The sequence below is a fragment of the Castor canadensis genome, chromosome 4 (assembly GCF_047511655.1).
Source record: "Castor canadensis chromosome 4, mCasCan1.hap1v2, whole genome shotgun sequence".
Classification (NCBI taxonomy): domain Eukaryota; kingdom Metazoa; phylum Chordata; class Mammalia; order Rodentia; family Castoridae; genus Castor; species Castor canadensis.
This window is the reverse complement of record NC_133389.1, coordinates 18,925,056-18,939,033: the sequence shown is the minus strand read 5'-3', so window position 1 is coordinate 18,939,033 and position 13,978 is coordinate 18,925,056. Positions and strand designations below refer to the sequence as shown.

Below are 13,978 nucleotides of genomic sequence, written 5' to 3'. Positions count from 1 at the left end.
GTTGTACGACCATCATTACAATCATTTCTAGAATGTTCTCCTTACACTAAAAAGAATCCTATACCTCTCCAGTTCCCCAAGTCCATGCCCAGTGCCAACACATATGCAGCCCCAGGTAAACACTAGTCTAAGTTCTGTCCCTATAGACTTGCTTCTTCACATTTCATATAAATAGAATCCTTACTTAGACTGATGTACTGTGTGTACTGATGTATTTCATTCGTTTTTTTTTTTGGACAGCCTTCAATACTGCTTGGATGATGACTCTCCACATTCCTAGAGAACTTACCCAACAATCTGGAGGAACCTCATGGCTAGAAAACACTTTTCTGACCAGGAGGCATCACAGGTCTATGGACCAAACCCTGGCTGCCAGGGACAAATCTACATCTGGCTCTGCTGCTTACCTGGGCAAGGTGTTGAGCCTATTTTTTCAACTGTAAAGGAGGTAATGAGAACATTCTAAGGATTAGAAGAATGTGTGTCAGGTGCCTGGTAAGAACCTGTTACATAAATGGTGTGCATAATATTACTCAGGAGGCTTTAAGGAGAGACTTGAGTTGGTTCATGAGCTTCCTTTTCTGTTGTGGTTACCGCAGTGATCTCTTTTTAAAGTGATGTACCAATTAATGGTAAACATGTCTCCAGAGTAATGCTCACCTGAGAGAGTCATTTACAGCATGGCATTCTGGGGACCACTGCTAATGATGGAGAGGAAAGAGAGGGCATACTAACTTGTCAGGGCCCGGGCTGTTAATGAGGACCCTGTGCGTCAGCTGCGATACCTCCCCGGGTGACCACTTCCTGAAAGTGTTGTCCCACACATGAAAACACTGACACACACTGTTTGACTCACAGTTTAGTCACCACACCGTGGAGCACTGACTGTTCTCTGGAAGGCAAAAGAACAGTTAAGACAGACTGTGGTTCATGTTTCGTGGCTTCTCTGAAGGTGAGAAAGTCTGAGGACAGATTTATTATCCTCTGCTAGAGATGACAAGTCAATATCAAGTTATGTGTATTAACAGAGGGGTCATGGTAGGCTTCAAAGACAACCTTAGAGAAACAATGTGTTAACTGGAAAGAACACAGGATTTACCTTTCTTTCTTTTCTCTTTTTCTTTTTTTTTTTAGGGAAAGTTTATTATTTTTTTAAAGTTTTATGCCCAATTTAATTATACAGATCATAAATAGATACATTTTTGTTCCTAAAAATAGACAGGATGTCCCCCCACTCTCTGCACCATCCCTGTATCTCAGTATGCTCCCAGGAGGGAAGGATTTGGTTAAACTTTCAGGCATTTTTCTACTTGTTACATGATAGTAAATTTTACTGTACATATAGTATTAAATTGTATTTACTTTCTTTGCAATTGGCTTCTTTTACTTTATAATAAATTTTGGGAATCTTATAATGTCAATCCAATTCCAAAGAACTCCATCCTTTTTTAAAAACAGGTAGGTAGTATTAGTATCTCAGTACAGCAGTCCCACACTTTGTCTACTCTTGTACTGATGGTGATGTATAGCTTGGCTAGAGTTTTTTAAACTTACAAATGTGTCTCAGTGAACATTCTGGCACATGCCTCCTCAGGCATGTACTGGTTCTCTAGACTATGTACCAAGAAAGAGCACTGTCTGATTGAAGAGTGCTCACATGCTACATTTTTAATAGCTAGTGCAGAATAGCAGAATAATGTGATGAAGGGCACAGATTCTTATACCATGTTGCCTGGGTTCAAATCTCAGCTCTGCCATTACTAGTTTATCTGCTCCCTGCCTCAGTTTCCTCATCTATGAAATAAAGATAATTACAGAATCTGTTTGATTTGGCTGCTGTGACAATTAAGTGATGGGCTGGTTGAGTGGCTCAGGGGGCAGAGCACCCACCTAGCAAGCATGAGGTCCTGAGTTTAAACCCCAGTTCCATCAATACAAAATAAACTTGAAATTAAGTGAGTCTGTCTATATAATGCTCTTCTGAATAGCATAGTAAACCCTGCATGAGTGTTAGCTATTGTCAGTGACTTTGGGTTTAATATCAGCAAAATTACAAAAATAACACCTTTCTCTCAAATTGGAGAGCAACTGAGAGGCAATAAGTGAGTTCTTGGAATGTTCCAAACACTCAAATGATGCCAAGTTTTATTTTAGCTAATCTATCCCACCTAGATAGCTAGTAGCGTGGTGTGGCTGCTGTCAGCAGGGAGCCTGCTGTCAGTGAGGGGATCAGGGAAGAGGTCACAGTCTATATGCAGAGCATGGGGAACTGGCTCTTATGGAGTTGGCCCAAAAGCCAGTCGTCGGAGTGTCTTCTCACTGGGACAGAAGGGATTAGTTCTGATTACCCAGCCTAATCCAATGGCAATTGTGTTTCTGAATTTGCCCACTCAGTTACTGTAGATTTTGACACAATACCCACTGCCACTTAGTACTCAGTCCCATGTTAGTTAGGGGAAGTACTCTCACAGAAATGGGTTCTGCACATCTGTGTGGGGAGGAGTTGGAGACAAACAACACGGGAAAAGTAAGACATTTTGGTGCCTATACTTGACACCACGGCTTCACACTTCATAGATGTGGCCATATTTAATGCTCACAGCAAACCTGCCAGGTGCATGTTTTTTCCTACCTCAGAGATAATGACTTGAAAGCTTAAGTAACTATTATTTTTCTACTTTTTTTAAAGACAGGGTCTCACTATGAAGCTCAGGCAGGCCTTGAACTTCGAATCCTCCTGCCTCAGCCTCCTGAGTGCTGGGATTGCAAGATGTGTGCCACCATACCTGGTATAAGTAACTTTTAAAGGTTACTTTAAAAGTAACAAGCCTAATTTCTTATGGCTTGAAAGCGGCAGAGCTGAGATGCTAGCCCAGGTTTATTGGAACCCAAATGTTGTGTTCTTTCTTGGGTACAAGGTTAAGGTTGTATGTGAGGAATAGAGACAAGACAATATACACATGAAAAGATGCTCAAAATCATTAGTCATTACAGAAATGCAAATCAAAACCACAATGAGATACCACTACATACCCACTGTGATGGCTATAATAAATAGACAGTGACTGTTGGTGAGGATGTGGAGAAGAACACAACCCCCATATATCACCAGAGTGGATGCAAAAATAGTACAGACATTTTGCAGAATGGTTCAGAAGTTTCTTAAAGAGTTAAATATAAATTTACCAAATGACCCAGCAATTCCACTCCAAGGTATCCTGCCAAGAGAAATGAAAACATATTTACACAAAAACTTTACACAAATATGCTTTGCAGGATTATTCAGAATAGTCACAAATCAGAAACAATCTGAATGTCCACTAGAAACAACCTAAATCTCCACCTAGCAAATGGATAGACAAAAAGTGGCTTAGCCATACAACTGAGCAACAAAATGGAGCAAAGGACATATATGTGGTATGACATGGATGAACCTCAAAAACATTCTCATTCTATTTGAAATAAGCCAGATATCAGTGACTGTATACTGTATTGTTCATTCTTATGAAATGTTCAAAGAAGCAACAGAGGACACAAAGTAGATTTGTGATAACTGGTTACAGTAGGGAGAACAGTAATTAACAGTAAGAGTGACTGAGGGATCTTTTTCAGGTGGCAAAAATGTTTTAAAACTCATCTATGGTGATGCTTGTACATTTGATAAATTTACTAAAACATCATTGCATTGAACACTTTAAAAGGGTGAATTATATGACATGCAAAATTCTCACCTCCATACCCTCCTTCACTACTCCATTGCGCCTATGTTTAATCAAACAAGGCTCAACCACAGCCTTTGAGGAATGGCTGTGCTTGTGCCTTAGTTTTCATACTTTCCATAATACTCACAAACACTGTCTTGTATACATGGATTTACCCTACATTTCATGGCTATCGATTCCCAATGAAGCGACTTGGGTCCAAACCTCACCCTTCCTACTTTGTGGGCTCTGACTGGTGTGCTCACTGATTGGTTCAGTAACCCAAGTCTAAGCCAATCAGCATGGAGCTCTCTCCATAAAGTTAGCTCAGGGGATGACCCAAACAGTGCAAAACTTAGGTCTTTCACTCTCCTTAACAGGAAAAAGAAAGCATACATACAGCAGGGTCTCTTTCTTCAGAGACAGCTGTCTTGAGACTGTGTGAAAGCTGGCTTGAGGTTGAAACCAAAACGGAGAGACGTTGAGCCTCCATAAATGCACAGAAACAGAGCTGGGTCCTGACCAATCTCTTGGACTTTTCCATTGTGTGAGCAATTAATTCTCATGTTGTTTAAGCTAATTTGAGTTGATTTTTCTGTTACTTGTAGAAGGCATATTGAAGCAACCACATGCTCTCCTCCGCTACCCACAGCTCCTGAAATTCTTATCATTGGTTATTCATTCCAGATCTTGGTGTTGGACACCATGTTAGAACTAAGTTACTGACAGAACTAATGGATTTAAGATTAGATGGCTTAATCACAGATTGCTTCCCCAAGAGAGTTCTGGGGAGAACTATGAAAAGCCAAGCCCAACAAACTCACTTCTGATTTCCATACTAATTCCACCTCTTTCTGGCCTTCATGTTTTTGTTTTGTTTTTCTTACCAAGAAGGACCACCTACCATCTCCATCTGTTCAAAACCTTCCAGCTTTCAAACACCTAAGCTCAAATGCTTGCTTTCTTTGAAGGTGTTCCCGATATCTTCAGCTGTAAAAAAGACAGTCCTCTCCAAAGGATGAACCACTTTGTGGTACAGGGTGTGCTCCCCACACCCAGAATTCCCTCACAAATAGCTAGATGTGTACTGTTTGCCTGCAAGGTACCTGTTTGGTTTATCTTTTGTGTGCTCCATAGCACTAGCACATTTTGTTCATGACCTTGGCAACTGTGAGAAGCAAAGCAAAGTAAGATCAGTGATTGAAAACAAGCACAGGGAGGTGACCCAAATAATGTATACACATGTAAGAAAATGCAAAAATGATAAAATAAAATAATAAAAAGAAAGAAAACAAGTGCAAATAGGTTTTCTTCAGGAATTGCATAGTTCTCTCTGAGTGTGGTTCCTGCCCCACACCATCAACATCATTTGGGAACATGGAAGAAATGTAAATTCTTGGGACTTTCAGAACCAAGGTCCCTGGGGATGAAGCCCAGCAACCAGTGTTTTAACAAGCTCTCTAGATTCTGATACACTTGGAAGTTTGAGAACAACTGATTTACAGCAAGTCTTAAGCTAGGGAGGAGCAGATGAGCCTAGCAGTCTAGAGTGAGGATCAAAGTGAGCTGTACCACACCAGACGTGTTGATGGCAGCCATGGAAGATTTGGCCCTGGAGAGGTGGGTGCAGGGTATCCAGAACTGAACTTCTCTTTAGCCTGGCATTCAACTCTTTGATCCAATGTTCAGACTGTCCTGACTAGTTACGTCCACATAGGCCATGCCCCTGTGGAGACCCCAAGGAGGACTCAGACACTTCTAAATGTTCTTTTCTCTCATGTAGGTCAGGTGTTTATTCCCTCCTTTTGCCAGCCTTAAGATGACACTATTACATTCTCCCAAGTTTCTTTACAGTTCTGCATTTAAAATTTTCCTTTTTGGCAGAATTAGCTCCAAATAACACATTCCTTGTGAACCTGTGAACCTGCCAGTAACTCAAGCAAAGAATTTAAGATACTCTGATGTCCCATGGGAAAAGCCCATGGGTATCTCAATGAAAAAGGGAGGGGGACAAGAAGAAAAATATCTAGCTAAAGTTCTACAGAGCTATCCCACAAGCCCTATGATTCTTATCAGCCCCGTCCTGTGCCTCACCAGCTTTTACCCAGAACAAAGGAGCACCCTGTTCATTGTTAGCTTTCACCACAGACCCCAAAGTTCCAGCCCAGTGCGCTCCTTAGACCAGAAACTGTGCTGTTCCCAAGGTGGCCCATGCAGGTGCTGCTGCTGCTGCTCAGCCCCACCAACTTAGGCCTCTTTAGAAAGTCTTCACTTCCACTTCTACTCCCACCGCTCCTCAGTGCTATATTTCATCAATGCAAGGCTCAACCACAGCCTCTGAGGAATGGCTGGGCTTGTGCCTGTGTTCAGAGTTTCCATAATAATCACAAGCATTGTCGTATATGTGTGGATTTACGCTACCTTCCATGGCTATGGGCTCCCAAAAACTCATATCTAAATGTGGTGCTGGTAGGTATTAAAAAGTATTTCATACTCAAAATACATTTTGAGATGATGTTGATGAATCTCCACCTCTTTTTTTTTAGAAATTAAACATGCCACCAACTATTTTCACCAATTTCTTTTCTTATTTATTGTAGATACATTCTAAAATAAAATTGTTTTTAAATTTTGCCTTTGAACCCATTATTTCCAAATATAGAATTTTCCTCAACCTAATTTTCTGTTATTTTAGTCATTGCACCAATGTCAATAAGGTGTAGTTTCTACTACTTTATATAGTTAATAACATAATCATATCCTGAAGTCTTACAGAGAGAGACTTTTAATAATTAAAGAGGAAGAAATATGACAGATACTTTAAAAGTAGACATTGCTGTCTTCATTTTACAGACTGGAAAAACTGGGCTGAAGTCACACATTGATGTCACATCTAGCTCCAAAGTCTGGGCTTTCTTCCCAAGGACCTCTAATTCCCCCAGCTCCATCTAGATTAGAATAATCACAACTGCTTCCTTCCTGCTTCGGCTGATATCTGCATACATGTGCACGGAGCTGTTAAAAACAAATGCAGTTGGAGATTCGGGTGGCACCTTTGCAGGTGAGTAAATAGGAATTCCATACTCCTAAAAACATCCTCACATCGTGACAAAATGTTCTGTAAGAACTTCAAAAGGGCAATGTACTTTGCATTTAGTTTCTTTTCCATCCTGATTTCCAAGATCTGAACATGTTTATTAGCCATCAGCACCTTTTAATATAGGATGTGTCAAGCTGTTGATTCAGAAGGTAGCTGACAACAATCCTTGGTTTCAACTGAGAGCACTGAAAGCAAACAAGTCCCTTACATTTCCCCTTAGCTGGTATGCTATTATAATCAGACCACAGGCCTGCAGAGTAATTGAGTCACCAATATCTGGTTAGTTGATCTTAACCATTCCCACTTAGATAAAGGCTACTTTCACACAAGGAAAAGATGGTGGAAAGGAAACAGTTCAAGCAGAAGTGGCTCTAAATGCTGTTCTTGCTATTATCTATTTTTAAATGGTTGTCAGATGTCTGTAACTGACACCCTTAACCAGTGGTTCTAAAGTTTAGATGTGTTCATTAAAATGTAACATGACATGGTGTCATTTTATTGACAGGTTCTTTTTTTTTTTTAACTAACTTTTTGCCTTAATTAAAAAAAAAAATGTGCTTAACTACTGGGTGGATACTTTTTGTATGAGCCATTTTGAAATACCTGATAGCTTTTCAGCAAGTTGCATTACCTTTTGTCAGACAAGACACTGCTGTGTCCATTCAGAGAGAGGAGATTTTCAATCATTCAGATAACCCACGGGAAAAGGAATAACTTTTAACTAAAATACTCAAATATTTCAGGCAGAGTATCTGGGGCTGGAGTTACCTAAATAACTACCTCAATTTTTCATGCTGGTACTGCCTTTACAAATCACTCCTTTGATTCATCCTTTATGTTTGTTTTTTTTCTAGTTGTTGAGACATACATTATATGAAAGAAACTATTTTAATTATTGTCAAGCCAAAATAAACATTTTAAAATAATCATCATTTTCCAAAAAAAAAAGGTCAGAGTGGTCTTAAACTACAAGACCATGAGCATTTGGCTGTATTAAAACCCGGTATGTCCCAATATCCCTTCTAGCCTTTGCTTGGTTCATCTTCTTCTAGTTCATAAGGAAGCAATCTGTTTTGTTCTTTGTCATAGAAAATATGTTTATTTATATATTTAAAGTGCAGCCATTCCTTACGTAAAAAGCCAAAAGTCTCCATACTTACTTTTCAATACTGTTTGTCCAAGAGATGTTATTGGAGGGCTGGCTCAATGCTGGGCTCCCCAGGCTCTGTGTGAGGCACTGAGTGGGAGTCCCTGCCCCCAGGACAGGGACTCAAACACAGGGTCTTTTCCACAAACAGGTCAAAGCACACATGGGTTTGTTTTCAGAAAATTTCATGTCTTCTGAAGAGGAAAAAGTCCATGCCCAGGCAAGTTCTGGAAGAAGAGCATTTTTCCCTGCCCTTGAGTGAACTAGGTCATTGCTGAAGCTAGGGAACATTTCTTAGCATCACTGTGAGGGCCGTTTCTGCAGTAGGTGCGATACGCCGCCAAGGAGGCCCTGGCAAAGAGACCTGGTGAAACACAGCCCAGTGAGCTGATGAAACCCAGACGTGCTGTCACTGACTACTGCTGGGGAGATGGGACAGCTCTTTGCAAAGGCCATGCAGGACCTGGGTTTAACTGCTCACTTCTTAGGAAAGTAAAAGGTTGGAGTAACACAACCAACTGGTTTTCATGCTGAGGGGATCAGGCGTTTGAAGTACACATTGGAAACCTATGAGGAGGGTGGGAAGGAGGTGAAAATAAGAGTCATGTGTTGTTCATTTAGACATGGCACTACAGTTGTCCTCTGCCACAGAAGCAAGGCAGGATACTGGTCCCAATCTCTCTCTCTCTCCCCACTTCTCCCTCTATCTCTGTCTCTCTCTCTCTCCTCCCTATTTTGCCTGCAGTAGGAAGAACTAAAAGAATGAACAGAGATCAAAAGAAATTCATAGAAAAAAACACCAGGGGCCCTGTTTGTAGCCTTCAAGTGGTCAGGAATTATTTCTGCTGACAAAGAATGTTGATAATGTGGACATTTCTTTGAGTGATTTTTGTTCAAATCCTAAAAGAACATAGAAAATTCAGAGGCATCCTTCAGTAACTACTTTGACTCACTACAAAAGTATTTTAATGTGTGATACCAGGAAACTGACAGCTTAGAAAGAAACCTTTTGTGAGACACAGAAGGCTAAAATTAGCAACTCCAAGTGGGTGACTTTGAAAGAGACGTAACTGTAAGTTTTCACTTTGTGAAACACACTATAATCCTCAAAAGCAAAGTGTCTTTGCATGCACAGTGTATGCACCACTATACCTTGATGGAATGAAATTTTTTACAAGGCAAAAAAATCCTCAACTAAAATGATTAAATCTCAAGCTCAGTACTGAAAAATGATTAAATCGCTGGAGGTGTGGCTCAAGTGATAGAGCACCTGCCTAGCAAGCATGAAGCCCTGAGTTCAACCCCCAGTACCACTCATCCCTACCCCCCCAAAAAATATATATGTATATATACACAAAAAATAAAAGGGCTTGGGGTATGGCTCAAGTGGCAGAGTGCTTGCTTTAGTACGCACAAAGTCCTTGGTTCAAACCCCAGTATCACAAAAAATAAAATTATTAAATCACAAGAAGTGTACTGTACACTTGATGTATTCTGTTTCTAGTTTTATCTTCATTTGAGAAGAAAGATATTGAAAGCTGAGAGACTCTAAAGTAATCCCTGTCTCTTTGGGAACACATCTATGAAACAGAAAGTTAAAACTCACTATGAAGCTTAATTTTGTTTCAAAACCAATTCCTTCAATTCATAGCATTCATCTTCTAACAAATGTAAGAACACAGGAATACACAGACACACATGTATAGCAGACTTGACTGGGCCTTATTATTTATCTCATTACCCTGCAGCTAATAGAATATTTATTTTAATTGCAGGTTTTTGGGAGCTGCGATAGAGGAAAATCAGAAACAGAGACCTTGGAATTAAACTCAAGTCAGGACACTTGCCCTGAATTTTCTGATTATTCAAAGGCAGATGGAAGAGGTAAGATGCTGAAGAGAAAAAGGTAGGCATGTGTTGACCTTTGTTACATTAAAAAAAATTAGCTTGTGGTTAAAAATAAAGAGATGAAAATATTTGTATCATTCCAAGTAAATGTATTAGATTTTCTGTGTGTGGGACTGGGGTTTAAACTCAGGGCTTTGCACTTGCAAAGCAGGCACTCTACTACCTGAGCCATACGTCCTAACAGATATTTTTTAATACCCTCTTTGAAAGGCCTTTAGGGCTTTCTAAAATTCCAAATGTTATTTTCTTAGCTTCACGAGTGAGTAGGTGCCCCTGTGGCCACCAGACACCCTAGGCTTACTAGGGGTGGGGATCTAGTCAGTTTCTAGCTAATCTGAACACTTAAAGCAAACTCATTAGGTTCTCATGCTGTTCTTTGCTCAATAACTTGGGTTAAGATTGGTACATGAGAGGTTCATCTGTTCATTTTAGTCCTTCTGGCATATAAGTCCATGAATACTGGTGTAGAATGGCACAAGTGATGTCATGCCCTTCTCAGCTGGGCACATTCTTGGCTGAGGCCTAGTACCAATCACATGCCTGATCACAGTTCTGCCAGGACCCTCAGGCCAGGCTGGAACTGCACAGGTCACTCCTGCTACAGAGAGCTGGCAACACTTGGGTACCCCAAGCCCAGAGCATCCACTCCCTCTCTCAACAATTCATTGATCCAGGGGTTCTCAGTTGACTGGACATGCAACCTTCATTCAGTTCACCTGCCACCACTTAGGCAGGTCCACTTAACAGGCATTTTCCTCTCAAGTACAGAGCAAAAAAATATTATAACCCTCTGTCCTCTTGTGGGGTTTTTCACTCCAGGTGACAGACTTCTATAAAAGCCTGCAGGAAAAGATGTCTAAAAATACTTGCAAAATAACAATAAAAATACAATTTTAGCAGAATTGGTATATTTGAGAGGAACTTTTCCAAACCTGTTCTTTGAAACCTAGAATTTATTTTCCCCAGAGTATACAAATTACTAATGGGAGTTAGGTTCACAGGATATAGAAGTATTTAATCTATCATGTGCATGAAGTACTATATTTTAGCTACCTATAACCAAAATATCAAAATCAGGTTAAAATTCAACTTAACTAAATATGAGAATCTAAATGCTTAGAAAACACCTGCAGATTTCCAAGAGAATACTCTGTCATGATTTATTCCTGAGCTTCAGTTTGATTTTTTAAATACTCATAAAAAAGCACCTCAACTCTTAGAATAGGAGCAAAATTTCAATTACTTTTTTTAGCTGTACTGGGATTCCAATTCAGTGTCTTGAGCCAAGCTTCTAACCGATTTTGCTTTAGTTATTTTTCAGATAGGGTCTCATGTTTTTGCCCAGGGTTGGCCTCAGACTATGATTCTCCTACCTAAGACCTACTTATAGCCAGGATGACAGGTGCACACCACCACACCTGGATTATTAAGATGAAGTCTTGCCAACTTTTTGCCCAGGATGACCTCAAACCACCATCTTCCCAATCTCTGCCTCCCAAATAGCTGGGATTCTATAGGCATGAGCCACCGCATCTGCCTGTAAATTTTCAATTTTCAGAAAGTTGTATGATCAGCCCTAGGCCCCACTGTACAAATGCTAAGAAAAAATTAGTTGGATAGTGTGTGAAAATTGAAATTTTGGAAAAAATGCATATGCTATAAATTTCTAATTCCTCATCGCCCACAGACAGCTCTATTAACAGTTTGGTGTATTTCCTTCTACCCTTTTTATTTTCTCTTTGTGCATGCTTCACACATATATGAAGACACAGACAATTTACATTATTATTATGCACAATTTTCTTCTCTGTTCTTTTTTTTCACTTAATAGGAGCAGGTTACTAAGAATTCTTTAGGAAAACCTGCCCACTATCTGTCATATAAATGCATTATACTTTATTTAGCCAGGATTTCACAGTTAGATATCTGGATTTTTGTACATCTTTACATTTATAAGTAATGATGTTCTAAACATTCTTATATATAAATTTTTAGGTTCATCACTCTTGTCTAAGGACAGGATCTTAAAAGTGACATTACTAGATCAACAGTTATCAATATGTGAAGGTTATGAAACATATTGTCAAACAAAACTCTAGCAGTTGCACTGCATTATGTTTCCAAAAGCAGGTAGGAGATGGTCCACCCCACCAAGGGAGTAACTCCCAGCACTGAGCACTGTCCTTCAAAATGTTTTTGCCCATCTGAGATGCAAAGCTGGTATCTCATTTTAATGTGCATTTCTTTGATTGCTAATGAGGTTATAAATTCATTGGCCCTTTCTCTTTTATGGATTGTTCTTTTCATGTTTCTGGTCAACTTGGCTGAGTGTTATCCTTTTGCTCATTGCTATGATTTGGATATAGTTTGTGTCCCCCAAAGGTCCATGCAGGCTTGGCCCCCAGGGTGATACTATCAGGAAGTGGTGGAATGCTTTAGAAGTAGAGCCTAGTAAAAGGTTTTTTAGTCTTTGGAGCTATGCTCTACAAAGGTAGTTCTCATGTGAGCCCTTGAGTTCTTGCCAGAGGGTTGTTGTTATAAAAGGACCAAGCCCACTCCCTCCAGCTCTTTCTGCTTCCTGGCTCAAGATGTAATGTTCTTGCTCCCTACAAGTCCTCACTTCATTGCTGTCTGCTATGAGGTGAGCAGCCAAGGTGCAGGGGCACAAAACAGAGCCTGTGCTATGCCATATAGACTTTCAGCCTCCAAAACTGAGCTAAATAAACCTCTTTTTCCACAAGTAGCTTGTGTCAGGTATTTCACTATAATGATGAAAGCTACTGAAACATTCACATAAAAGCATCTCACATATAATTTGCCATAAATAGGTTTCCAACTTTTAATTTTAAGTTTTGACATATAGAACTTACAGATTTTTATATAATAAAAATTATTTCAGAGGGAGTGTTAGGAAAAATGCCGCTCTCAAAGAAAGCTCACGAGAAAACTCACGTCCATAGAGCAAAGTTTAATGGCAGGCCCAGACTGCCAGGCTGGCCGGGGAAAAGATGGCACAGCCCCAAGCCTGGGCGAGCAGTGGCTTTTATAGAAGGGGGAGGGTAAGGAAGTTAATACATGTACAGTAGTCTATGGTAGGGGTGGGGCTGTCTTAGAGCACGGGAATTTGTTTAAGGGCGGGGCTGCCATTTTGGCTGATTCACAAAATGGCGACATTATTGTTCTGTCATTCCCCCATATTTTCTTTAATAATGATGAGGGTAGGGGCTGAGGATCAGGAATTGGGGCGAAGCATCGATCTCTTTAGCTGCTTCCTGCTGGCAGGGGGCATTGTATGGGGCAGGATCCTGTGGGTCCTGGATGGGGCCTGCACAGTAGTTTTCAGGGCAGTTTTGGAGAGGTTGGTGTCCCTGGAGGTACAACTGGTTAAACTTTTGATTAGCAAGAGCAGACATGCAGTATGACACAAGGGAGGAAGCTTAAGAATAGGAGAGCAAGAACATAGGCATTAGGATGGGTGTTGGCCAGGAGAACCACTGTGAAATGTTCTTCCCTAGACAATTTCAAGAGTCCTCCAACTACAGAGAGAGAAATGGGTGGCCATACATTATCTAAGACCCAAATAGGAATATTACGAGGAGCATAAAAAGGTGTCTGTTCAGGGACTACATACCTAGGAATCTAAATTCTGCAAAATCCTATAACTGCCAGGAAAACTGTAAGCCATCTTATGGTATGGGGGTTGGGAAATGGAAGATTGGGTTGATGCATTTATGTCTCAGGGAGTGAGTCTGTCCCTTTAACGCCACACCTAGATAGGTGACCTGTGGGAGGCAGGGACACTCTTGGATAAAAGAGAGCTTTAGCTCATTATTTTATATAAATTGTCACTTTTAACTTTTTAATGTTTGTACCATATTTAGATAAAGTATAACATAACACTGTTACAAGGTGGTCATTTAAGACACATAAGCAAATATATAAATGAACTCTGATTTAGTAGCACTTAAAAGCTTGACAAGATCAGCAGAAAACACAAATAATTTCATTGATAAAAATCTTTCTCTGTAATGGTTTTTGTTTAATATTGCCCTCAGAGCAGAACAATATTAAGATAACCTTGTTATTTTATACACACAGAGGATTTGATTTTAGTTTGACATG

At 40.1% G+C, this 13,978-nt stretch overlaps 1 protein-coding gene across 7 annotated transcripts in view; it reads right to left on the bottom strand.

Annotated features, from left to right (window-relative positions):
- Alpk2 (alpha kinase 2) overlaps positions 1 to 8,564 on the bottom strand; it is a 120,467-nt gene extending 111,903 nt beyond the window's left edge. For 2 of the 7 annotated variants that reach the window (XR_012447017.1, XM_074069734.1), the window contains exon 1: positions 7,962 to 8,561. The gene's annotated coding sequence lies outside the window, so the exon portion shown is untranslated. Of the gene's footprint in view, positions 1 to 856; positions 3,219 to 7,961 lie in introns of all 7 variants that reach the window. The other 5 variants (XM_074069733.1, XM_074069732.1, XM_074069736.1 and 2 more) reach the window with 5 other exon arrangements.
- Between the last annotated feature and the right edge of the window lie 5,414 nt (positions 8,565 to 13,978).